This window comes from Coregonus lavaretus (assembly GCF_964263955.1).
Source record: "Coregonus lavaretus genome assembly, chromosome: 7".
NCBI lineage: Eukaryota > Metazoa > Chordata > Actinopteri > Salmoniformes > Salmonidae > Coregonus > Coregonus lavaretus.
This window is the reverse complement of record NC_139994.1, coordinates 38,349,149-38,375,155: the sequence shown is the minus strand read 5'-3', so window position 1 is coordinate 38,375,155 and position 26,007 is coordinate 38,349,149.

Here is a 26,007-nt window from a genome sequence, read left to right as displayed (position 1 = left end):
CATCACTGAGTACCACTCTTCATATTTCCAAGCATGGTGGTGGCTGCATCATGTTATGGGTATGCATGTCATTGGCAAGGACTAGAGACTTTTTTAGGATAAAAAGAAACGGAATAGAGATATGTACAGGCAGATTCCTAGAGGAAAACCTGGTTCAGTCTGCTTTCCAACAGATACTGGGAGACAAATTCCCTCTTCAGCAGGGCAATAACCTAAAACACAAGGCCAAATATTCACTGGAGTTGCTTACCAAGACGACATTGAATGTTCCTGAGTGGCTTAGTTAAAGTTGTGACTTAATTCGGCTTGAAAACCTATGGCAAAAAAAAATGGCTGTCTATATAATGTATATTGCATATATTTTACAATCCAGTTGTGCAAAGCCCTTGGAGACTTACCCAGAAAGACACAGCATTAATCGACTCAGGGGTGTGAATACTTATGTAAATGAGATATTTCTGTATTTCATTTCCAATACATTTGCAAAAATTTCAAAAGCGTGTTTTCACTTTGTCATTATGGAGTATTGTGTGTAGCTGCGTGAGAGAAAATATTATAGTTGAATCCATTTTTAATTCAGGCTGTAAGAAAACAACATGTGGAATAAGTTAAGGGGTATGAATACTTTCTGAATGCACTATCTGCAAGAAAGTGATAAATAAGTGACTGTTTGAAAGGGGGTCATATAAACATTGCCTTATTTATATTTTTACAGACAATATTAAGTTAATTCTGTCTGAAATAGTCATGCTATAATGGGCATAGTTTCTCAGACCAAATTTCCATTCTGGCTCAAACAAAGCAATCTGATCATGCTCCAGTCAAATACAGCTATAGGGAATGCCTATACATTGTCTAATCTCCTTCCACACATTGATTTCATTCTTCGCATCTTTATTCAGAAACAAACAAACTTGAAATTAAGTGCTGTTTCAGTGTCTTGCTGCAGGTTGTGCAATGTTCAAAAGTGTGTGAGAAATTAGAATTAACTTGTGTGTGTGGTGTCAAGTGTGCATGGTCTTATGTATGCAAATAGCCGATATGGATATTTCAGCACCATGGACAGCAGCGACATTGGGATAGCGAGATCTATAATTCAGCAACACATGACACTGGATAGCGGCTGTCTCAGGTGAAGTTGGCATTGGGAAAATCACATCTAATGGGAAACAAGGCATAGGAGGCAAAAAGACTGAAGGAGACGACTCCCACAGGAACTCTATGCTTAACTGTTCTGCCACATTCATTTCAAATGTTACATTTTTCGATTTGTAAATAATGTAAACTGACTTTTCTAACTACACTGTACAGCATTAGTGTGTCTGTGCGTCATAGGTACAACTGCAAGCAATTCGCTTCTCAAATCCTTCTCAAATGTCTGTTTAATGTGAGAAATAAAATGAAAAACAACTGTTAGACTAATACAATGCGTACTGTCACAAATTATTACTATTCCCAACAAGACAACGAAGTGATGGTCTTTACCCGCCATGGAGACTTATAAAGGCTACTTACCCCCCAACAAAAGTTCCACGTGGTTCGTTCTGCGTTGTGTCCTTTTAATTAGGGCACTGCCACAACTGGAATTCTGATGGTTGGATAATTTTTATTCGACCTGCACACGAAGAGACAACACACAATATGTTAGCCCTTGGTGTAGCCACAGCTCTCGGGCACCTGCGTGAGCACATAGAAACTCACTCAAACACTGCCCCAAATACTCCCGAGTTACAATAGGTACCCTAATTAGCGAGTTCGGTGAAAGTTGTTAACATAAATCTTTATATTGTCCACATTGTAACAAAACCTATAGTTGCGTAACAGCACTTTGTGTAACTTTACCACAGTTATATATTGACAAATTACGCCGCCAAGGACAACATACCTTGCTAGTTGAAGGTCAGGCAAAAGAGAACAATAAGAGGGTACATAAATACAGATAACCCGCGATGGACCAAACCAAAATATACACAACTTTTACAATTAGGTGTATTTACAATATAGATATATAAAAACATTTGTACACCAAAAAATAACATTAGCTATGCAGCTGTAATTAAATAAAGAAACCACATTGAATTATTATTATTATTATTATTAACTTATTAACATCCCCTCTTGACCTGGCCTACTTGAACTGTCCTTGTGTGCAACTTGGTGCATAATCTAGGGGAACAACATCACACTACTACATTCACCCCTACTGTTTTACACTAGATTATAAACACAAAACAAAACACATTACCTCGAAGGTAACAAAGCAAATAAAGAAAAAAAACATTTCACACCCACAGGGCGACAGAGTAACCCAGTGTAGTCCCTTAATTCTAGACCCACAAATGGTCGATCAGCTGGAAAGCTATCCCGTGAAGGATTAGGAAATATAAGAGGTTGCTAATCCCTTATTCAACCCTATACAAAAAATGCCAAATACATTTTATACTGATGAACTACACACAAAGTTACATGAATTGTCAAAAATATTAGACAAACCCACAAATCACTCTAAGACCCACTTAGATTACCACATACACAAAAAAAAGAAAAGGTAGGCAATATCCTACCGTCACTGAGAAACCAAGAACGGTTTCATTTCCTGTGTAGACATAGTTTGGATTAGCCTATTCAATGGCACAGAGATCATGTCACCACTCGATAGAGATCCGTGACTCTCAGGTTCCTCCCAAGAAGGCAAAGGCAGAAAGTTGACTGGCATAATCAGGTTCCTATGCACAGTTTTGATGCGTCCAGTGGTAGGGTGCTGTATACAATATGTGTTCAGTGAGCTGTTCTTCGCAACAACTATGTACACCGCACTGTCCCAGCGATCAGCCAGTTTCTTCTTGCCCCTCTCTCCCTTGTTAGCAAGTAGAACTCTGTTTCCCTTCTCTACCGTATTACCCTTCGACTGTCTGTTGTAGACCTCGGCTTGTCTCTTTTGTTGCTTACTTGCATGCTGCTGAGCCAATGTCATGGCTTCTCTCAGATCCTCACCCAAAGACTGGACATACTTATCCACATCTACCATGTCCCCATCCAACAGCACACTTTCAAACATAACATCTACTGGCAACCTAGGGGTGCGTCCAAACATCAAGAAGAAGGGCGGAAACCCAGTAGTCTCGAGAACAGTGCAGTTATAGGAGAATGTCAATGTGTTCAACATCTGAGGCCATTTAGCCTTGGACCTAGCTGGCAGAGCTCTAATCATCCCACCCAGTGTGCGATTCAGACATTCTGCTTGACCGTTACCCATGGGATGATAAGGTGTGGTGTGGGACTTTCCAACACCAGATAACTGAAGTAATTCTGCAATAAGTGAACTTTCAAAGTTAGCACCCTTGTCAGAATGGACACAATCAGCGAACCCATAAATGCAGAAGAAATTATTCCAGAGAACACGAGCCACAGTCTTAGCACACTGGTTTGGAAATGGATACGCACATGCCAGCTTAGTAAAGTGATCAGTCACTACTAACACATCAATAGACTTGTTGTTTGAATCTTCTGCAGTCCAGAAATCAATACACACAAGTTCCAAAGGTGCCGTTGTCACAATGGAGACAAGTGGAGTTCTTGCTTCAGGCTCGGGTGCTTTACTCAACACGCATCTCTTACAGTGGGCCACGTATTCCTTGACATCCTTTTCCATAGAATCCCAGTAAAACCGCTGTCTCGTAAGCCACAATGTGCACTGCTGGCCCTGGTGACCAGCATCATCATGAACTCCCTTCAACACAAGGCCTCTCAAAGACACAGGTACGACATACACAACAACAAAAAATTTATGCACTCATGACTGTAAGTCGCTTTGGATAAAAGCGTCTGCTAAATGGCATATTATTATAATAATAATAATTATTATTATTATTATTATACTGGAATATTTTCTTCTTACTCACTGGGTGTTTTGAGACACGATACAGAATCCCTAACCGCGTGGTGAGTTTTCCCCACTGTCTTAGAGTATAAACCGTTTCCTTAGCTTCAAGGGCTCGCTCTCTCCTAGATGGCCGCCGGCCTCTATCTACAAAGAACATGAATCTGCTGATGACAGGATCCAGTGACTGGTTATCATACAGCTCCTTTTGTGTAAAGACAGGTAAAGGGCTCTGACCCATGGACGTCAACCTCTCAAGGTGCTGCACGTGTGAAACGGCCCTCACTGTGGCACCATCATCCCATCGGCGGTGAGCATGGAGGACAGCAGACACCTCTTCACAGGAAACCAACCCACTGACATCGTCTCCAGCTCTACTCAACTCATTCTCAGGAGCCATAGACGTTCCACAGCCAGCCACGGGCTGTTCACAGGAGAGGCGGAACATGTCTTGAACATCATCCACTCGCAGACCTCTGGCTTCCTCCAGCAGGACATCATATGGAATTCTTGTCAGTCGGTGCAGAACTGTGGAGCGGACAAATGGCTCTCTGCTCAAAGCATTAGCAACAACATTCTTTGGACCTGGTATGTACTGGATATCTTTTTTTTTCTACATTTTTAGTCATTTAGCAGACGCTCTTATCCAGAGCGACTTACAGTTAGTGAGTGCATACATAATTTTTATTTTTCACACTGGCCCCCGTGGGAATCGAACCCACAACCCTGGCGTTGCAATTGCCATGCTCTACCAACTGAGCTACATCACTGCCGGCTATTCCCTCCCCTACCCTGGACGACGCTGGGCCAATTGTGCGCCGCCCATTGGGTCTCCCGGTCACGGCCGGCTACGACTGAGCCTGGATTCGAACCAGAATCTCTACTGGCACAACTAGCACCGATCCACTCAAAGGGTGCCAGCTTTGCAACCCATCTCTGCTCGCATGCATCAAGTCTCGGCTTTGAAATAATATATTTGAGTGGATTGTTGTCGGTCCACACAGTAAACTTATGCCCTCACAGCCAATGGCTGAATTTATCATGAATGGCCCATTTCATGGCTAGAAATTCCAGCCGGTGAGCAGGATACTTGGATTGTGCATGATTAAGAGATTTACTAGCAAAAGCTATCGGCCTGGCTATGTCCTTCCCATCTTGCACTTGTGATAGTACAGCTCTCAAACCACTAGTAGATGCATCCACGGAAAGTAGAAATGGCTGAGAAAAATCTGGATGAGCCAGCAGTGCCTGGTCAACTAGTGCTGATTTCAAAGCTTCAAAAGCGAGTCGACATTCGGCAGTCCAGTCTGCAGCAGTGAGCCTGCGAGGGGGACCAGGTCTCTTCCTACCCTTGCCTCTCCTAGGCTTCTTCTGACCTGTAGTTAGCTGAAACAATGGCCTAGCAACCATGGAACAATTCTCAATGTAGTGCTGATAGTATACTACCATACCAAGGAAATAACCGATTTTGCTAGGAGATGGCATGACACCATCAGCTTCCATTATCTCACTCTCAGTCACATTCAAAATGGTTTGAACTTTAGCAGGGTCAGTGGCTACACCCTCCTGAGAAATGATGTGGCCCAAAAACTTAACAGACCTCCTCAGAAACTTGCACTTAGACGGAGACAGTTTAAGGTTGTGCTCCTGCAACCGCTGAAAAACCATCTCAAGTCTCTGCAGACTCTCTTCCTCCGTCTTAGCAAAAACCATCAAATCATTCAAGTAACAAAGGAGACTTAGAATGTTTTGGTCACCAAAGATGGTCAGCATCATTCTCATAAAAGTAGCCGGCCTGTTGCAGAGGCCCTGAGGTAACCGATTGTACTCGTGCAGACCTAAAGGGGAGGAAAAGGCAGTGTATTTCTTGTCCTCTTCGTGCAGTGGCACGTTGTAATACCCTGACGTCAAATCCATTGTGCTGAAGAAGGCATTACCTCCCAGCGCGGCCAGTACATCAGCCTGATGAGGCAGGGGATGAGCATCCTTTACTGTGCGGGCATTTAACCACCTGAAGTCAGTACATAGGCGCAAGTCCCCATTCTTTTTCCATAGATGCTCTGTTTGCACGCATCGAGGGATGTGGTGACAGTGGAGACAAGGGAGCACACATAAACAGCTTTGTCCTTTTAGAAGGTCGTCATAATCCTTAACCCTCCCGTTGTCCTAGGGTCAAAATGACCCGCCACTGTGTTGAACCAACTTTATTTAATTTTTATATTTTTTGGATCATTTGTGAGAAGGAGGCAGTGATACTTTCTTTAAAGTCTCACTGCCTCCTTTTCACAAATGATCCCAAAAATATAAAAATTAAATAAAGTTGGTTCAACACAGTGGCGGGTCATTTTGACCCTAGGACAACGAGAAGGTTAAATAAATATGATGTGTATGGAAGAAATGCAGAGCCACTTCCAAAAACATATTGACAGAGTCTAGTATCTAGTAGTCTAATCAATTAGTTTTCAACCCCTTTGTTATGGCAAGCCTAAATAAGCTCAGGAGTAAAAATGTGCTTAACAAGTCACATAATCAGTTAGATGGACTCACTATGTGTGCAATAATAGTGATTTTTGAACGACTACATAATCTCTGTACCCCACACATACAATTATCTATAAGGTCCCTCAGTCGAGCAGTGAATTTCAAACATAGATTCAACCACAAAGACCAGGGAGGTTTTCCAATGCCTCGCAAAGAAGGGCAGCTTTTGGTAGATGGGTACAAATAAAGCAGACATTGAATATTCCTTTGTGCATGCTGAAGGTATTAATTACGCTTTGGACGGTGTATCAATACACCCAGTCACTACAAAAATACAGGCGTCCTTCCTAACTCAGCTGCCGGAGTGGAAGAAAAACGCTCAGGGATTTCACCATGAGGCCAATGGTGGCTTTAAAACAGTTAGACATTTTAATGGCTTTGATAGGAGAAAACTGAGGATGAATCATCCACATTGTAGTTACTCCACAATATTAACCTAATTGACAGAGTATGCACTCACTAACTGTAAGTCGCTCTGGATAAGAGCGTCTGCTAAATGACAAAAATGTAAATGTAAAAGAAGGAAACCTGTACATGCATTGTGTTTGCAATAAGGCACTAAAGTAACACTGCAAATAATGTAGCAAAGAAATGAACTTTATGTCCTGAATACAAAGCGTAATGTTTGGGGCAAATCCAACACAACACATCACTGAGTACCACTCTTCATATTTCCAAGCATGGTGGTGGCTGCATCATGTTATGGGTATGCATGTCATTGGCAAGGACTAGAGACTTTTTTAGGATAAAAAGAAACGGAATAGAGATAAGTACAGTCAGAATCGTAGATGAAAACCTGGTTCAGTCTGCTTTCCAACAGACACTGGGAGACAACTTTCCTCTTCAGCAGGACAATAACCTAAAACACAAGGCCAAATATTCACTGGAGTTGCTTACCAAGATGACATTGAATGTTCCTGAGTGGCTTAGTTACAGTTTTGACTTAATTCGGCTTGAAAACTTATGGCAAAAAAAAAAAATGGCTGTCTATATAATGTATATTGCATATATTTTACAATCCAGTTGTGCAAAGCTCTTGGAGACTTACCCAGAAAGACACAGCATTAATCGACTCAGGGGTGGCAATACTTATGTAAATGAGATTTGTAAACGTGTTTTCACTTTGTCATTATGGGGTATTGTGTGTAGCTGCGTGAGATAAAATATTATAATTGAATCCATTTTGAATTCAGGCTGTAAGAAAACAACATGTGGAATAAGTTAAGGGGTATGAATACTTTCTGAATGCACTGTATATCTGCATGAAAGTGATAAATAAGTGACTGTTTGAAAGGGGGTAATATAAACATTGCCTTATTTATATTTTTACAGACAATATTAAGTTAATTCTGTGTGAAATAGTCATGCTATAATGGGCATCGTTTCTCAGACCAAATTTCCATTCTGGCTCAAACAAAGCAATCTGATCATGCTCCAGTCAAATACAGCTATAGGGAATGCCTATACATTGTCTAATCTCCTTCCACACATTGATTTCATTCTTCACATCTTTATTCGGAAACAAACAAACTTGAAATGAAGTGCTGTTTCAGTGTCTTGCTGCAGGTTGTGCAATGTTCAAAAGTGTGTGAGAAATTAGAATTAACTTGTGTGTGTGGTGTCAAATGTGCATGGTCTTATGTATGCAAATAACCGATATGGATATTTCAGCACCATGGACAGCAGCGACATTGGGATAGCGAGATCTATATTTCAGCAACACATGACACTGGATAGCGGCTGTCTCAGGTGAAGTTGGCATTGGGAAAATCACATCTAATGGGAAACAAGGCATAGGAGGCAAAAAGACTGAAGGAGAAGACTCCCACAGGAACTCTATGCTTAACTGTTCTGCCACATTCATTTCAAATGTTACATTTTTCGATTTGTAAATAATGTAAACTGACTTTTCTAACTACACTGTACAGCTTTAGTGTGTCTGTGCGTCATAGGTACAACTGCAAGCAATTCGCTTCTCAAATCCTTCTCAAATGTCTGTTTAATGTGAGAAACAAAATGAAAAACAACTGTTAGACTAATACAATGCGGACTGTCACAAATTATTACTATTCCCAACAAGACAACGAAGTGATGGTCTTTACCCGCCATGGAGACTTATAAAGGCTACTTCCCCCCCAACAAAAGTTCCACGTGGTTCGTTCTGCGTTGTGTCCTTTTAATTAGGGCACTGCCACAACTGGAATTCTGATGGTTGGATAATTTTTATTCGACGTGCATACGAAGAGACAACACACAATATGTTAGCCCTTGGTGCAGCCACAGCTCTCGGGCACCTGCGTGAGCACATAGAAACTCACTCAAACACTGCCCCAAATACTCCCGAGTTACAATAGGTACCCTAATTAGCGAGTTCGGTGAAAGTTGTTAACATAAATCTTTATATTGTCCACATTGTAACAAAACCTATAATTGCGTAACAGCACTTTGTGTAACTTTACCACAGTTATATATTGACAAATTACGCCGCCAAGGACAACATACCTTGCTAGTTGAAGGTCAGGCAAAAGAGAACAATAAGAGGGTACATAAATACAGATAACCCGCGATGGACCAAACCAAAATATACACAACTTTTACAATTAGGTGTATTTACAATATAGATATATAAAAATGTTTGTACACCAAAAAACAACATTAGCTATGCAGCTGTAATTAAATAAAGAAACCACATTGAATTATTATTATTATTATTATTAACTTATTAACATCCCCTCTTGACCTGGCCTACTTGAACTGTCCTTGTGTGCAACTTGGTGCATAATCTAGGGGAACAACATCACACTACTACATTCACCCCTACTGTTTTACACTAGATTATAAACACAAAACAAAACACATTACCTCGAAGGTAACAAAGCAAAGAAAGAAAAAAAACATTTCACACCCACAGGGCGACAGAGTAACCCAGTGTAGTCCCTTAATTCTAGACCCACAAATGGTCGATCAGCTGGAAAGCTATCCCGTGAAGGATTAGGAAATATAAGAGGTTGCTAATCCCTTATTCAACCCTATACAAAAAATGCCAAATACATTTTATGCTGATGAACTACACACAAAGTTACATGAATTGTCAAAAATATTAGACAAACCCACAAATCACTCTAAGACCCACTTAGATTACCACATACACAAAAAAAAGAAAAGGTAGGCAATATCCTACCGTCACTGAGAAACCAAGAACGGTTTCATTTCCTGTGTAGACATAGTTTGGATTAGCCTATTCAATGGCACAGAGATCATGTCACCACTCGATAGAGATCCGTGACTCTCAGGTTCCTCCCAAGAAGGCAAAGGCAGAAAGTTGACTGGCATAATCAGGTTCCTATGCACAGTTTTGATGCGTCCAGTGGTAGGGTGCTGTATACAATATGTGTTCAGTGAGCTGTTCTTCGCAACAACTATGTACACCGCACTGTCCCAGCGATCAGCCAGTTTCTTCTTGCCCCTCTCTCCCTTGTTAGCAAGTAGAACTCTGTCTCCCTTCTCTACCGAATGACCCTTCGACCGTCTGTTGTAGACCTCGGCTTGTCTCTTTTGTTGCTTACTTGCATGCTGCTGAGCCAATGTCATGGCTTCTCTCAGATCCTCACCCAAAGACTGGACATACTTATCCACATCTACCGTGTCCCCATCCAACAGCACACTTTCAAACATAACATCTACTGGCAACCTAGGGGTGCGTCCAAACATCAAGAAGAATGGCGGAAACCCAGTAGTCTCGTGAACAGTGCAGTTATAGGAGAATGTCAATGTGTTCAACATCTGAGGCCATTTAGCCTTGGACCTAGCTGGCAGAGCTCTAATCATCCCACCCAGTGTGCGATTCAGACATTCTGCTTGACCGTTCCCCATGGGATGATAAGGTGTGGTCTGGGACTTTCCAACACCAGATAACTGAAGAAATTCTGCAATAAGTGAACTTTCAAAGTTAGCACCCCTGTCAGAATGGATACAATCAGCGAAACCATAAATGCAGAATAAATTATTCCAGAGAACACGAGCCACAGTCTTAGCAGACTGGTTTGGACATGGATACGCACATGCCAGCTTAGTAAAGTGATCAGTCACTACTAACACATCAATAGACTTGTTGTTTGAATCTTCTGCAGTCCAGAAATCAATACACACGAGTTCCAAAGGTGCCGTTGTCACAATGGAGACAAGTGGAGCTCTTGCTTCAGGCTCGGGTGCTTTACTCAACACGCATCTCTTACAGTGGGCCACGTTTTCCTTGACATCCTTTTCCATAGAATCCCAGTAAAACCGCTGTCTCGTAAGCCACAATGTGCACTACTGGCCCTGGTGACCAGCATCATCATGAACTCCCTTCAACACAAGGCCTCTCAAAGACACAGGAACGACATACACAACAAAAATTATTACTATTATTATTATTATTATTATTATTATTATTATTATTATACTGGAATATTTACTTCTTACTCACTGGGTGTTTAGAGACACGATACAGAATCCCTAACCGCGTGATGAGTTTTCCACACTGTCTTAGAGTATAAACCGTTTCCTTAGCTTCAAGGGCTTGCTCTCTCCTTGATGGCTGCCGGTCTCTATCTACAGTGGGGAAAAAAAGTATTTAGTCAGCCACCAATTGTGCAAGTTCTGCCACTTAAAAAGATGAGAGAGGCCTGTCATTTTCATCATAGGTACACGTCAACTATGACAGACAAATTGAGAATTTTTTTTCCAGAAAATCACATTGTAGGATTTTTTATGAATTTATTTGCAAATTATGGTGGAAAATAAGTATTTGGTCACCTACAAACGAGCAAGATTTCTGGCTCTCACAAACCTGTAACTTCTTCTTTAAGAGGCTCCTCTGTCCTCCACTCGTTACCTGTATTAATGGTACCTGTTTGAACTTGTTATCAGTATAAAAGACACCTGTCCACAACCTCAAACAGTCACACTCCAAACTCCACTATGGCCAAGACCAAAGAGCTGTCAAAGGACACCAGAAACAAAATTGTAGACCTGCACCAGGCTGGGAAGACTGAATCTGCAATAGGTAAGCAGCTTGGTTTGAAGAAATCAACTGTGGGAGCAATTATTAGGAAATGGAAGACATACAAGACCACTGATAATCTCCCTCGATCTGGGGCTCCACGCAAGATCTCACCCCGTGGGGTCAAAATGATCACAAGAATGGTGAGCAAAAATCCCAGAACCACACGGGGGGACCTAGAGAATGACCTACAGAGAGCTGGGACCAAAGTAACAAAGCCTACCATCAGTAACACACTACGCCGCCAGGGACTCAAATCCTGCAGTGCCAGACGTGTCCCCCTGCTTAAGCCAGTACATATCCAGGCCCGTCTGAAGTTTGCTAGATTGCATTTGGATGATCCAGAAGAGGATTGGGAGAATGTCATATGGTCAGATGAAACCAAAATATAACTTTTTGGTAAAAACTCAACTCGTCGTGTTTGGAGGACAAAGAATGCTGAGTTGCATCCAAAGAACACCATACCTACTGTGAAGTATGGGGGTGGAAACATCATGCTTTGGGGCTGTTTTTCTGCAAAGGGACCAGGACGACTGATCCGTGTAAAGGAAAGACTGAATGGGGCCATGTATCGTGAGATTTTGAGTGAAAACCTCCTTCCATCAGCAAGGGCATTGAAGATGAAACGTGGCTGGGTCTTTCAGCATGACAATGATCCCAAACACACCGCCCGGGCAACGAAGGAGTGGCTTCGTAAGAAGCATTTCAAGGTCCTGGAGTGGCCTAGCCAGTCTCCAGATCTCAACCCCAAAGAAAATCTTTGGAGGGAGTTGAAAGTCTGTGTTGCCCAGCGACAGCCCCAAAACATCACTGCTCTAGAGGAGATCTGCATGGAGGAATGGGCCAAAATACCAGCAACAGTGTGTGAAAACCTTGTGAAGACTTACAGAAAACGTTTGACCTGTGTCATTGCCAACAAAGGGTATATAACAAAGTATTGAGAAACTTTTGTTATTGACCAAATACTTATTTTCCACCATAATTTGCAAATAAATTCATTAAAAATCCTACAATGTGATTTTCTGGATTTTTTGTCTTATTTTGTCTGTCATAGTTGACGTGTACCTATGATGAAAATTACAGGCCTCTCTCATCTTTTTAAGTGGGAGAACTTGCACAATTGGTGGCTGACTAAATACTTTCTTCCCCCACTGTACAAAGAACATTAATCTGCTGATGACAGGATCCAGTGACTGGTTATCATACAGCTCCTTGTGTGTAAAGACAGGTAAAGGGCTCTGACCCATGGACGTCAACCTCTCAAGGTGCTGCACATCTGAAACGGCCCTCACTGTGGCACCATCATCCCATCGGCGGTGAGCATGGAGGACAGCAGACACCTCTTCACAGGAAACCAACCCACTGACATCGTCTCCAGCTCTACTCAACTCATTCTCAGGAGCCATAGACGTTCCACAGCCAGCCACGGGCTGTTCACAGGAGAGACGGAACATGTCTTGAACATCATCCACTCGAAGACCTCTGGCTTCCTCCAGCAGGACATCATATGGAATTCTTGTCAGTCGGTGCAGAACTGTGGAGCGGACAAATGGCTCTCTGCTCAAAGCATTAGCAACAACATTCTTGGGACCTGGTATGTACTGGATATCAAAATCAAAGGGTGCCAGCTTTGCAACCCATCTCTGCTCGCATGCATCAAGTCTCGGCTTTGTAAGAATATATTTGAGTCGATTGTTGTCGGTCCACACAGTAAACTTATGCCCTCGCAGCCAATGGCTGAATTTATCATGAATGGCCCATTTCATGGCTAGAAATTCCAGCCGGTGAGCAGGATACTTGGATTGTGCATGATTAAGAGATTTACTAGCAAAAGCTATCGGCCTGGCTATGTCCTTCCCATCTTGCACTTGTGATAGTACAGCTCCCAAACCACTAGTAGATGCATCCACGGAAAGTAGAAATGGCTGAGAAAAATCTGGATGAGCCAGCAGTGCCTGGTCAACTAGTGCTGATTTCAAAGCTTCAAAAGCGAGTCGACATTCGGCAGTCCAGTCTGCAGCAGTGAGCCTGCGAGGGGGACCAGGCCTCTTCCTACCCTTGCCTCTCATAGGCTTCTTCTGACCTGTAGTTAGCTGAAACAATGGCCTAGCAACCATGGAACAATTCTCAATGTAGTGCTGATAGTATACTACCATACCAAGGAAAGAACAGATTTTGCTAGGAGATGGCGTGACACCATCAGCTTCCATTATCTCACTCTCAGTCACATTCAAAATGGTTTGAACTTTAGCAGGGTCAGTGGCTACACCCTCCTGAGAAATGATGTGGCCCAAAAACTTAACAGACCTCCTCAGAGATTTGCACTTAGACGGAGACAGTTTAAGGTTGTGCTCCTGCAATCGCTGAAAAACCATCTCAAGTCTCTGCAGACTCTCTTCCTCCGTCTTAGCAAAAACCATCAGATCATCCAAGTAACAAAGCAGACTTAGAAAGTTTTTGTCACCAAAGATGGTCAGCATCATTCTCATAAAAGTAGCCGGCCTGTTGCAGTGGCCCTGAGGTAACCGATTGTACTCGTGCAGACCTAAAGGGGAGGAAAAGGCAGTGTATTTCTTGTCCTCTTCATGCAGTGGCACGTTGTAATACCCTGACGTCAAATCCATTGTGCTGAAGAAGGCATTACCTCCCAGCGCGGCCAGTACATCAGCCTGATGAGGCAGGGGATGAGCATCCTTTACTGTGCGGGCATTTAACCATCTGAAGTCAGTACATAGGCGCAAGTCCCCATTATTTTTCCATACCAGCACCAATGGTGAGGCATACTCGCTGCTGGATTTTCTGACGATTTCCTTTTCCTCCATATCATCCAGTGTTTCCCTGAGTTTTTGGTAATGAGCTGGAGACAGCCTACGATAAGGTAATCGAAATGGGCGGTCATCAGTCAGCCGTATGCGATGGCAGAACTCCTTTTGCCTCGCCACAATCTAGGCTATGTCTAGAGAACACTGTGTCATACTTCCCAAATAAGTTGACAAGTTTATCTTTCCAGAACTGTGAAACTGGACACTCCTCAACAGACAGGCCTTGAAGTCCAAGATTGCTCAGTGTACTGTTGCCATTAACTACACTGCCACCAACTGAACTCTTAGATGTCAGACTGCCATGTGATCTGTCACATTGAGCCTTTGCCACATTCTGATAAGCTGCTTGCTGCTTGACATCATCAAAATCCTCCAAAGCAATGCAAGGGTACACATCCGCCACGTAAGCATTTCGTCTCAGGGTAACTGGCGATGTTGTTGGATTCACAATTTTCACAGGGAGCCATCCATCCCCCCACAGAGGCGTAACTACTCTCCCCACTAGTATGTGTCGATTCACACAACGACACGTGCTGGGCTCGACAACAACAGTACTGCCCACAGAGAGTTTTGTCTTTAGGGGTAGGCGGCCCCACACCAGATGCTCACTCATTGGTTGGAGCGTTACTGCTCTCTTCAACTTAATGGTGCCCACTTTCTCTGGGATGGAGTCTCCTCTCCATCTCTCCAGATTTGACATCACACTGGCTAGAGGAACCTGGTGTACCCGCCACCCGCCAGTAGCTGTCATTTGATTTGAACTGTCTAATCAGAGACTTCAACACATTAGTGCCCACAATGAGTTCATCAACCTGCCCATCAACAATAAGCACTGGGACTACATAACTGAAGCCACAAAGCTGAATTTTTAAGTCACACATGCCCACTGGGCTAGTTTGCTTCCCACCACAACCCACCAGGATGATGTCTGAAGGAGCTAGAAAGTTCCCCTCTACCACTCCTGCCTCCCTCAACCGAGGTACAATATCTGCGCGCAGAGTAGTAGCCATGGACCCACTATCTAACATCCCCTTCAGCTCAACTTTATCCTGTACTAGCACAGTGGTGTAAAACAAACTGTTATTCTGAGTAATTCTCATTGTGTTCTGAAAAATTACTGTGTTGTTCTTGGGTACTGACTCACAAAAGTAAGAATAAACAGATTGGATATCATCATCAGTGGAGGAAAAATAAGAATGCCCCACATTGTCCTCCTCAGAATGGAGGCTTTTTAGTTTTCCTGAGATCTGCCAGTCTGTCCACATGCAGGGCTCTGTCGCTGCCCAGCCTCACTACAGTCAAAGCTCATGTGGCCCGGAGAAAAGCACTTGAAGTGCACAGCTGGTGCATCTGACAGTGAGCTTTGGTCCAGTAGTGCTTCCACAGACAGCGCACTCACACTGACGTTTGTGGAACTGTTTACGGGGCCCTCTACATTTAAAATGTTTAAGTCATTTAGCAGACGCTCTTATCCAGAGCGACTTACAGTTAGCGCATACATTACTTTTTTTTTTTTTTTCATACCCCCCGTGGGAATCGAACCCACAACCCTGGCGTTGCAAACGCCATGCTCTACGAACTGAGCTACATCCCCTGCCGGCCATTCCCTCCCCTACACTAGACGACGCTGGGCCAATTGTGCACCGCCCCATGGGTCTCCCGGTCACGGCCGGCTACGACAGAGCCTGGATTCGAACCAGGATCTCTAGTGGCACAGCCTTAGACCACTGTGCCACTCACAGACTGAGTATTGCTGAGTATTGCTGACCAGAGCCTTCTATAACAAAGTCAAAACTTTCTTTAATGTCCCACCCTCAGATACAGATGGTGCCTGGTCTGGTTCACGGCCACATTGAGAAAAAGATGACACATTAGGTATTTTCACAGGACTCACTCCCTCCTGAGGGCAGTCAAAAACGGCAGCCACCTGCTGTGAAAGTTGTGTTCTACATGCTTTACGTTCCCTTAACAGTTCATCCAACCGATCCTGTACCTCACTGGCTGTCCAGTCACGAATGGGTTTGCTCTTGAACACTTGGGCCAACTCTTTATCAGGACAGTTGCGTACAAACATGACTGCCAACTCTGAGCACTGATTGGGTAAGGTCCTGCCCTCACTCACAAGGTACTGTTCGGCTGCCTCTGCAGCTTTGTTAAGCCTAATCCAGAAATCTATTGGACATTCATTAGCATATGGTTTGATTGAATAGAAATCAGCTAATGGCATACCTGAGCAGACAGTATCCCCAAAGTGTTGCTTGAAAACACTGAACACCGCCTTAACATCTGTGACAACAAGGTTGTTACGCATCCAGACTTTGGTCACATCCCGTACCCTCCCCATGAGCCTAGACATCACCTCCCCAACATTCCCAGACCCAGTGTAACCCCTCTTCTCTAGGTAGACTCCCATTAACTCCTCCCACTCCAGGACAGAGTACTTATCTGACCCATCACCCCTAAAAAGAGGTGGAGCACTAACATCTGACTTCACAACCAGATTCAGCTTGGACGCATCAATAAAGGTTGACCCACACTGCTCAGGCAGGGGAAACTGCTGGGGTTGGTGAGGGGGACGGGCAGGAGAAAGACTGGAAACCCCAGGCTGCAGTAAACTCGCTCTGATAGATTCTGCTATCTCTGAACCAATCTGCTTAATAAGGTCACTAAGCTGACTCGGAGGCGTCCCATTATCACCGAGTACTGTGGATGATGGTACATCAAAAGACAGAGGTGGGATACCCTGGTCATGTGGAATAAACAGCCTACCCCTCCCAGTGCTTGCAAACTCAGGACTAGCAAACGCTCTACTCCCAGGAGCTGACTGTACAATTGGTGTAAATGGAAGGACACCCCTCCCTCTACCCACACAAAAATCCCCAGCATAACACATCTTATGGACTAAAGAATCTTCCATGGCTCAACAGAGCACTAAAATACAATGTAATTTAGTTCATTCAAAGACCCCCCCAAAAAATTATGGCAATAAACAAATTCATTCAAAACATACAAATAAGCACGAATACCTGTATCTAATGAATTTGCTACATTCACTTTCACTGTTTACAGTATATTTTAACTTACAGTAAACCATCAACAAATTCGCATGCGTAGGTCCTGCACCTCATCCACAGCTCCGGCGGTCGGCTTGAGCTGACCAGTCGGCAGGTCACTGCACCAGTTTGTAGCGTGGTTCGTTCTGCGTTGTGTACTTTTAATTAGGACACTGCCACAACTGGAATTCTGATGGTTGGATAATTTTTATTCGACCTGCACACGAAGAGACAACACACAATAGGTTAGCTCTTGGTGCAGCCACAGCTCTCGGGCATCTTGCTAGTTGAAGGTCAGGCAAAAGAGAACAGGTGCTGCATGCACACATTCAGTGCCTAACAACACACTATACAATACAAGTAAAATGATATACAACATAATTCTGACAAAATAAAAGACATACCTGCACACGAAGAGACAACACACAATAGCTTAGCCCTTGGTGCAGCCACATCTCTCGGGCACCTGCGTGAGCACATAGAAACTCACTCAAACACTGCCCCAAATACTCCCGTAACAAAACCTATAGTTGCGTAACAGCACTTTGTGTAACTTTACCACAGTTTTATATTAACAAATTACGGCGCCAAGGACAACATACCTTGCTAGTTGAAGGTCAGGCAAAAGAGAACAATAAGAGGGTACATAAATACAGATAACCCGCCATGGACCAAACCAAAATATAGAAAACTTTTACAATTAGGTGTATTTACAATATAGATAGATAAAAATGTTTGTACACCAAAAAATAACATTAGCTATGCAGCTGTAATTAAATAAAGAAACCACATTGAATTATTATTATTATTATTAACTTATTAACATCCCCTCTTGACCTGGCCTACTTGAACTGTCCTTGTGTGCAATTTGGTGCATAATATAGGGGAACAACATCACACGACTACACATTTATTCAAGTCATACCTTTATTGTCATTCATGCTCTTGTTTTTAACCGAGTAGTTTTGCAAAAGTGTAACCTGCGTCAATTCAGAGCTAGGAAATATTGGAATAACGTGCTTAAGAGGACCCCTGACACGCACAACAGGATAACACAACAACCACATTTTCAATTGACAATCATTGATTTAAGTGGATGTGGTCAATAGATTTGTATAGGCATATATACTAATTTAATTTAACTTGTAAGCCAAGGATGGATTAGTAGGCCTATGCAACATGCACCTGGATAACCACGTCATGAATCGGAACGGGCTCCAATGTCCTCATATACACATTATGACAAAATAAAGAGCTTAATCTTTCACGAAATAAAGACATAGAACAAAACAGGTTCTAGAAACTCAGTTTCTCCATGGCAATAGAATGTAAACATGTATATTGCGCCAAACATAACCAAATTTTACATTTTACATTTACATTTTAGTCATTTAGCAGACGCTCTTATCCAGAGCGACTTACAGGAGCAATTAGGGTTAAGTGCCTTGCTCAAGGGCACATTAACGTCATTTAGCAGACGCTCTTAGCCAGAGCGACTCACAAATTGGTGCGTTCACCCTATAGCCAGTGGGATAACCACTTTACAATTTGGTTATCCCACTGGCTATATCGCCTACAACTCAATTCTCAGCGCAGCATATTGGACGACTCCACAGGCATTGATCATTCGCGACTTTAAGTCATTCCTGTTATCTCTAGAGCATCCCGTATATCTATAGCGCTGCATTTCGTCCCCCTCTGACCATGGATAGGGTTGGGAGCATTCCTGAGTTCACTTATGGTCCCACTAAGGTAATCTTAGGAGATATTCCTTTTGGCATACTGTAAATGCCTGTGCATAATGTACCTAATAAAGCATAATTATTTTAATTATCTTTAAAGGAATTCTGTAGAAGCAGCCTTTATTTTCAGACTCTGCAGGCCTGCTGGGAGGAAGTATATTACAATAAACAGGTAAGATTCATCCCACAAAAACAGTAACCAAAGAAAAAAAGAGATAGATTTAATCCCAAAACAAGAGTTTTATTTCAAGACAGTTTAGAGAAGATGGTCATAAGAGTTTTTAATATCACTTGCAAATTGTGAGACATGAGCAGTTGTGAAATGTTGCGAGAGGCCCTTCTGAAAGCACATTATATGGTCTTTAGTGGCACGGTCTCACACCTTACCTCATCTTGCAGAAGAAGCTCATGGTCCACTATCTGCTGCTCCAGAGTCGAGGCCAGGTCTCGCCCCATGTCACCATGGAGCACATGAGCGACTGGCTGGTGTCTCAGGGTAAAAAATCCCTTAGGGAGAGGTGAGTACCACGTCAGCTCTCACCTTCACTGCCATTCTCTGTCACCAGCAGCACTCCAGGAGGTGTGGGTAAAATAAACAACAAAAAAAAGGAAGCCAGGAAAGTTGAAATGCTTTGTGTTTTATTTGAAGGGTGTGGAAGGAAACCCTGGAGGAGGGGAACGAACTCGCTCGGCTGGTAAGAGAATGAGATTTAGAGACTTAGACTATCAGTCAGTGAGCTCTTTTCTAGCCTTTCAACAACTAGTTAGTACAGCCGAATATATCTGTTGTGAAATTACACTAATGGGACTTCCTGTTTCCTACGGCAGACCTGGGAAGTAAACACCTGCCTAAAAATGATTGACATGGAGCACGAGGCTGTCTGCAAGCTCCGCCGCTCTATGCACCCCACCTCTCCAGCTGGCGCTGACATGTGAGTTCCATGTACTGCCCTGCATACGGCTTGCTCCATTCATCTACACATCTGGAGCTATGCAGAAAGAAACTAGGGCACTGTTTTCTGTGTGAACATTGCACATCATTTAGCTTTCTCTGCTGCTTTTTGTTGATTTCAGCGAACCTAAGGTCCACAGCATCGTGGAGAGAGCTGTGAGGAGCATTCTGGACAAGCTGTCCAATAAGCCCTGTAGCAACCTGCAAGCTCCAGGTGGGAAGAAGCCGGGTCTGCCTCTGTGTTAGGGATGATGTCCACAACCTCCAGGTGGGAAGAAGCTGGCTCTGCCTCTGTGTTAGGGGTGATGTCCACAACCTTCAGGTGGGAAGAAGCCATGTCTGCCTCTTTGTTAGGGGTGATGTCCACAACCTCCAGGTGGGAAGAAGCCAGGTGTGCCTCCCAGGTGGTGGTGGAGCTGGTGCCCAGGATCCTCCTGGCCCTGTGGCTTCAGCCAGAGGAAGGCCATTCAGATCACCCCATCCTCCTAAGCGGGATGGCTGTGAGTATGGTGGTGGCCGTAGGAGAGAAGCTCTCCAGCATGTTGAAGGCCTCTTCTCCTCACACCCCTTTCTCCCGGGCTGCTGCTTTTGACTCTGTGAGGTCGATCCTCGGGAGAATCAGTCAGTCCTTCTCCCTGGATGACATCAAGACCCCTTTTTTTATGAGCTCTGTCTGTGCCTTTGTGGCGGACGAGGTGAAGAGCTACTTCCAGCCTACTGCAGACACCCTGCCAGTTCCCCCTGTCCTAGTGGTGGCCGTCTCCGCCACACTACCAGCTGACATCCAAGCAGGTGAGTAGCACTCATATAGAGCACTCTGACAGATGCCTTTTGTCATGACATCCTGGTGCCTTGTAGTAGTAGAGCCAATCAGGATTTTAATCGTCACCCCTAACACAGATGCAGACCAGGCTTCTTCCCACCTGGAGGTTGTGGAAATCCCCCATAACACAGAGGCAGACCCAGCTTCTTCCCACCCGGAGGTTATGGACATCACCCCTAACACAGAGAAAGACCCGGCTTCTGCCCACCTGGAGGTTGAGGGAATCACCCCTAACACAGAGTTTGACCCAGCTTCTCCCCACCTAGAGGTTGTTGACATCACCCGTAGCAGAGAGGCAGACCCGGATTCTTCCCACATAGTGGTTATGGACATCACCCCTAACACAGAGGCACACCCGGATTCTTCCCACCTGATGGTTGTGGACATCACCCTTAACACAGAGTCAGTCCCGTCATCTTCCCACCTAGTGGTTGTGGACATCACCCCTAAAACAGAGGCACACCCGGCTTCTTCCCAACTAGTGGTTGTGGACATCACCCCTAAAACAGAGGCAGATCCGGCTTCTTCTCACCTGGAGGTTGTGGAATTCACCCTTAACACAGAGGCAGACTCGGCTTCTTCTCAGCTTGAGGTTGTGGACATCACCCCTAATACAGAGGCAGACTCGGCTTCTTCTCACCTGGAGGTTGTGGACATCACCCCTAACACAGAGGCAGACCTGGCTTCTTCCCACCTGGAGGTTGTTTACAAAAGCCGTAGCACAGAGGCAGACCCGGTATCTTACCACCTGGAGGTTGACGACATCACCCCTAACACAGAGGCAGACCCGGCTTCTTCCCACCTGGAGGTTTTGGACCTCACCCCTAACAAAGAGGCAGACCTGGCTTCTTCCCACCTGGAGGTTGTGGACATCACCCCTAACAAAGAGGCAGACACGGCTTCTTCCCACCTGGAGGTTGAGGACATCACCCCTAACAAAGAGGCACACCTGGCTTCTTCCCACCTGGAGATTGTGGACATCACCCCTAACAAAGAGGCAGACCCGGCTTCTTCCCACCTGAAGGTTGTGGACATCACCTCTAACACAGAGGCAGAGCCAGCTTCTTCCCACCTGGAGGTTATGGAAATCATCCATAACACAGAGGCTGACCCGGCTTCTTCCCACCTGGAGGTTGTGGAAATCACCCCTAATATAGAGGCAGACCCGGCTTCTTCCCACCGTAAGGTTGTGGACATCACCCCTAATACAGAGGTAGACCCGGCTTCTTCTCACCTGGAGGTTGTGGAAATCACCCCTAACAAAGTGGCAGAACCTGTCTCTTCCCACTTGGAGATTGTGTTCGTCACACCTAACACAGAGGCAGAACCCGTCTCTTCCCACTTGGAAGTTGTGGACATCACCCCTAACACAGATGCAGACCCAGCTTGTTCTCAGCTGGATGTTTTGGACCTCACCCCTAACACAGATGCAGATCCGGCTTCTTCACTCTTGGAGGTTGTGGACGTCACACCTGAAGAAAAGCCTCTCATGGTGGCCGTCTCCGCCACTCTGCCATCTGACATCCAAGCAGGTGAGTAAGACTTATAGAAAGCACTCTGACAGGTGCCATTTGTCATGATAACATGTAAAGTGTTGGTCTCATGTTTCATGAGCTGAAATAAAAGATCCCATTCAACTGGCCAGTGTTTAGAACCTTCGGATTGCATTTATTTACATTCTGTCCCGCTTTTGTCCCTTTCCAGAGGATGTTGCTGTGGTCGCCCTGGACGTCACCCCACACGTCACCAAGGACGTGACCCTGGATGTTCCATGCAGGGCGAGGAAAGGGCTAGTCCGGCGTTTTTTTTGCAGGCTTTGGAGGGCAGTGTGCGGCTGCGCTTGCCACAAGGAAGAGGAGGAACAATATTAATTATTCATTAGACCAGAAACAGGATTGAACCATTAAAATAAATTTTTTTGCAGTATAGTTGCCTTCAATTCTGATTTTCTTCTGTTTAATTCTTAATTAATTTCAGGACATTTCTCTAAACTTTGTGGAGTACGTTGTGTAAATAACTGGGAAACATCCCAATCCCAATTTTAATGCTTTTAATAATTTACTTATTACATTTTTTTTAATGTGTTATTTGACAAAAAAGTGGAGGGCGCTCAACCAACTTTGAGTCGAGGTGCAACCAAAAACCTTAATGATAATATAAAAGGTAAAGCGCAACTCTTTCTCACTATTAAAAATGCATTGTTTTATTCAAGCAAGGTTAAAAGATTAACGTTTTGGCCTAGTCTATGACCATATGCAAGTTGTGTTTGCCCAGTAAAATGGGGAGCCAGACTCACCCTGGTTCTTGAGGGTTGCAGACACTGAATAATTATCATTTGAAATAAATGGCACTTTTCAAGTCTTGACTAAATATCTTTAATGAATATGAATTAAACATTTTGTTTTATTTTTTTATTTCAACTTTATATAACCAGGTAGGCCAGTTGAGAACAAGTTCTCATTTACAACTGCGACCTGGCCAAGATAAAGCAAAGCAGTGCGATAAAAACAACAACAACACAGAGTTACACATGAGATAAACAAAACATACAGTCAATAACACAATAGAAAATCTATATACAGTGTTTGCAAATGTAATAAGTTATGGAGGTAAGGCAATAAATTTAGTATTAACACTGGAGTGATAGATGTGCAGAAGATGATGTTCAAGTAGAGATACTGGGGTGCAAATTAGCAAAATAAATAACAATATGGGGATGAGGTAGTTGGGTGGGCTAATTACAGATGGGCTGTGTACAGGTGCAGTGATCGGTAAGCTGCTCTGACAACTGATGCTTAAAGTTAGTGAGGGAGATAAGAGTCTCCAGCTTCAGAGATTTTTGCAGTTCTTTCCAGTCATTAGCAGCAGAGAACTGGAAGGAATGGTGGCCAAAGGAGGTGTGATATACCTGCAGGAGCGCATACCACGGGTGGGTGTTGCTATGGTGACCAATGACTTCAGATGGCGGGGATAGATGACCTGGAGCCAGTGGGATTGGCGACAAATATGTAGTGAGGGCCAACCAACGAAAGCGTACAGGTCACAATGGTGGGTAGTATATTGGGCTTTGTTGACAAAATGGATGGCACTGTGATAGACTACATCCAATTAGCTGAGTAGAGTGTTTGAGGCTATTTTGTAAATAACATCGCCGAAGTCAAGGATCGGTAGGATAGTCAGTTTTAAGAGGGCATGTTTGGCAGCATGAGTGAAGGAGGCTTTGTTGTGAAATAAGAAGCCGCTTCTAGATTTAACTTTGGATTGGAGATGCGTAATGTGAGTCTAGAAGGAGAATTTACGGTCTAACTAGACACCTAGGTATTTGTAGTTGTCCACATATTCTAAGTCAGACCTGCCGAGAGTAGTGATTCTAGTTGGGTGGGCGGGTGCAAGCAGCGTTCGATTGAAGAGCATGCATTTAGTTTTAATAGCGTTTAAGAGCAGTTGGAGGATACGGAAGGAGTGTTGTATGGCATTGAAGATCATTTGGAGGTTTGTTAACACAGTGTCCAATGAAGGGCCATATGTATACAAAATGGTGTCGTCTGCGTAGTGGTGGATCTGAGAGTCACCAGTAGCAAGAGCGACATCATTGATATACACAGAGGACAGAGTCGGCAGAGAATTGAACCCTGTGGCACCCCCATAGAGACTGCCAGAGGTCCAGACAACAGGCCCTCCGATTTGACTCATTGAACTCTATCTGAGAAGTAGTAGTTGAACCAGGCGAGGCAGTCATTTGAGAAACCAAGGCTATTTGTCTGCCAATAAGAATACGGTGATTGACAGAGTCGAAAGCCTTGGCCAGGTCGATGAAGAATGCTGCACAGTACTGTCTTTTATCGATCGCGGTTATAATATCGTTTAGGACCTTGAGCTTGGCTGAGGTGCACCCATGACCAGCTCGGAAACCAGATTGCATAGCGGAGAAGGTACGGTGGGATTCGAAATGGTCGGTGATCTGTTTGTTAACTTGGCTTTCAAATACTTTCGAAAGACAGGGCAGGATGGATGTAGGTTTGTAACAGATTGGATGTAGAGTGTCACCCCCTTTGAAGAGGGGGATGACTGCGGCAGCTTTCCAATCTCTGGGGATCTCAGATGATACGAAAGAGAGGTTGAACAGGCTAGTAACAGGGATTGCTACAATTTCGCCATCTAATTTTAGAAAGAAAGGGTCCAGATTGTCTAGCCCAGCTGATTTCTAGGGGTCCAGATTTTGCAGCTCTTTCAGAACATCAACTATCTGAATTTCAGTAAAGGAGAAGCCGGGGGGGTGGGGGGCATGGGCAAGTTGCAGCGGAGGGTGCAGAGCTGGTGGCTGGGGTAGGGGTAGCCAGTTGGAAAGCATGGCCAGCCGTAGCAAAATGCTTATTGAAATTCTCGATTATAGTAGATTTATCGGTGGTGACAGTGTTTCCTAGCCTCAGTGCAGTGGGTAGCTGGGAGGAGGTGCTCTTATTCTCCATGGACTTTACAGTGTCCCAAAACTTTTTGGAGTTAGTGCTACATGATGCAAATTTCTGTTTGAAAAAGCTAGCCTTTGCTTTCCTAACTGATTGTGTATATTTGTTCCTGACTTCCCTGAAAAGTTGCATATCGCGGGGGCTGTTCGATGCTAATGCAGTACGCCACAGGATGTTTTTGTGCTGGTCAAGGGCAGTCAAGTCTGGGGTGAACCAGGGGCTATATCTGTTCTTAGTTCCTAATTTTTTGAATGGGGCATTCTTATTTAAGATGGAGAGGAACGCACTTTTAAAAAACAACCAGGCATCCTCTACTGACGGAATGAGGTCAACTACAATTGACTTGAGGATCAGAGCAGGAAGGCTGACTGGCTAGCGCTGAAGGCCCTCTGCCTCTACCTCTGTGTGGTTAATCTCAGCCAAGAGGTTGTATGGGTTTTCTGTCTCTCTCTGGGTGTGAATCACTATCACTATGACCTCTTGCTCAGCCTCCCCTCTCATTCCTTGCTCACAGGAGCAGGGGTGATGCCATCCAGGGTAACTCTTCCTCTCCTGTATCTAACCCATCTTTCTGGCTGTGAGTTCGATTCAGGTCACTCGTTCTCTCTCCCAGGGTGTTGGATAGTTTCTCCTCCTCTGTGTCTTGTGTATTTTCTACATTGTAGAATAATAGTGAAGACATCA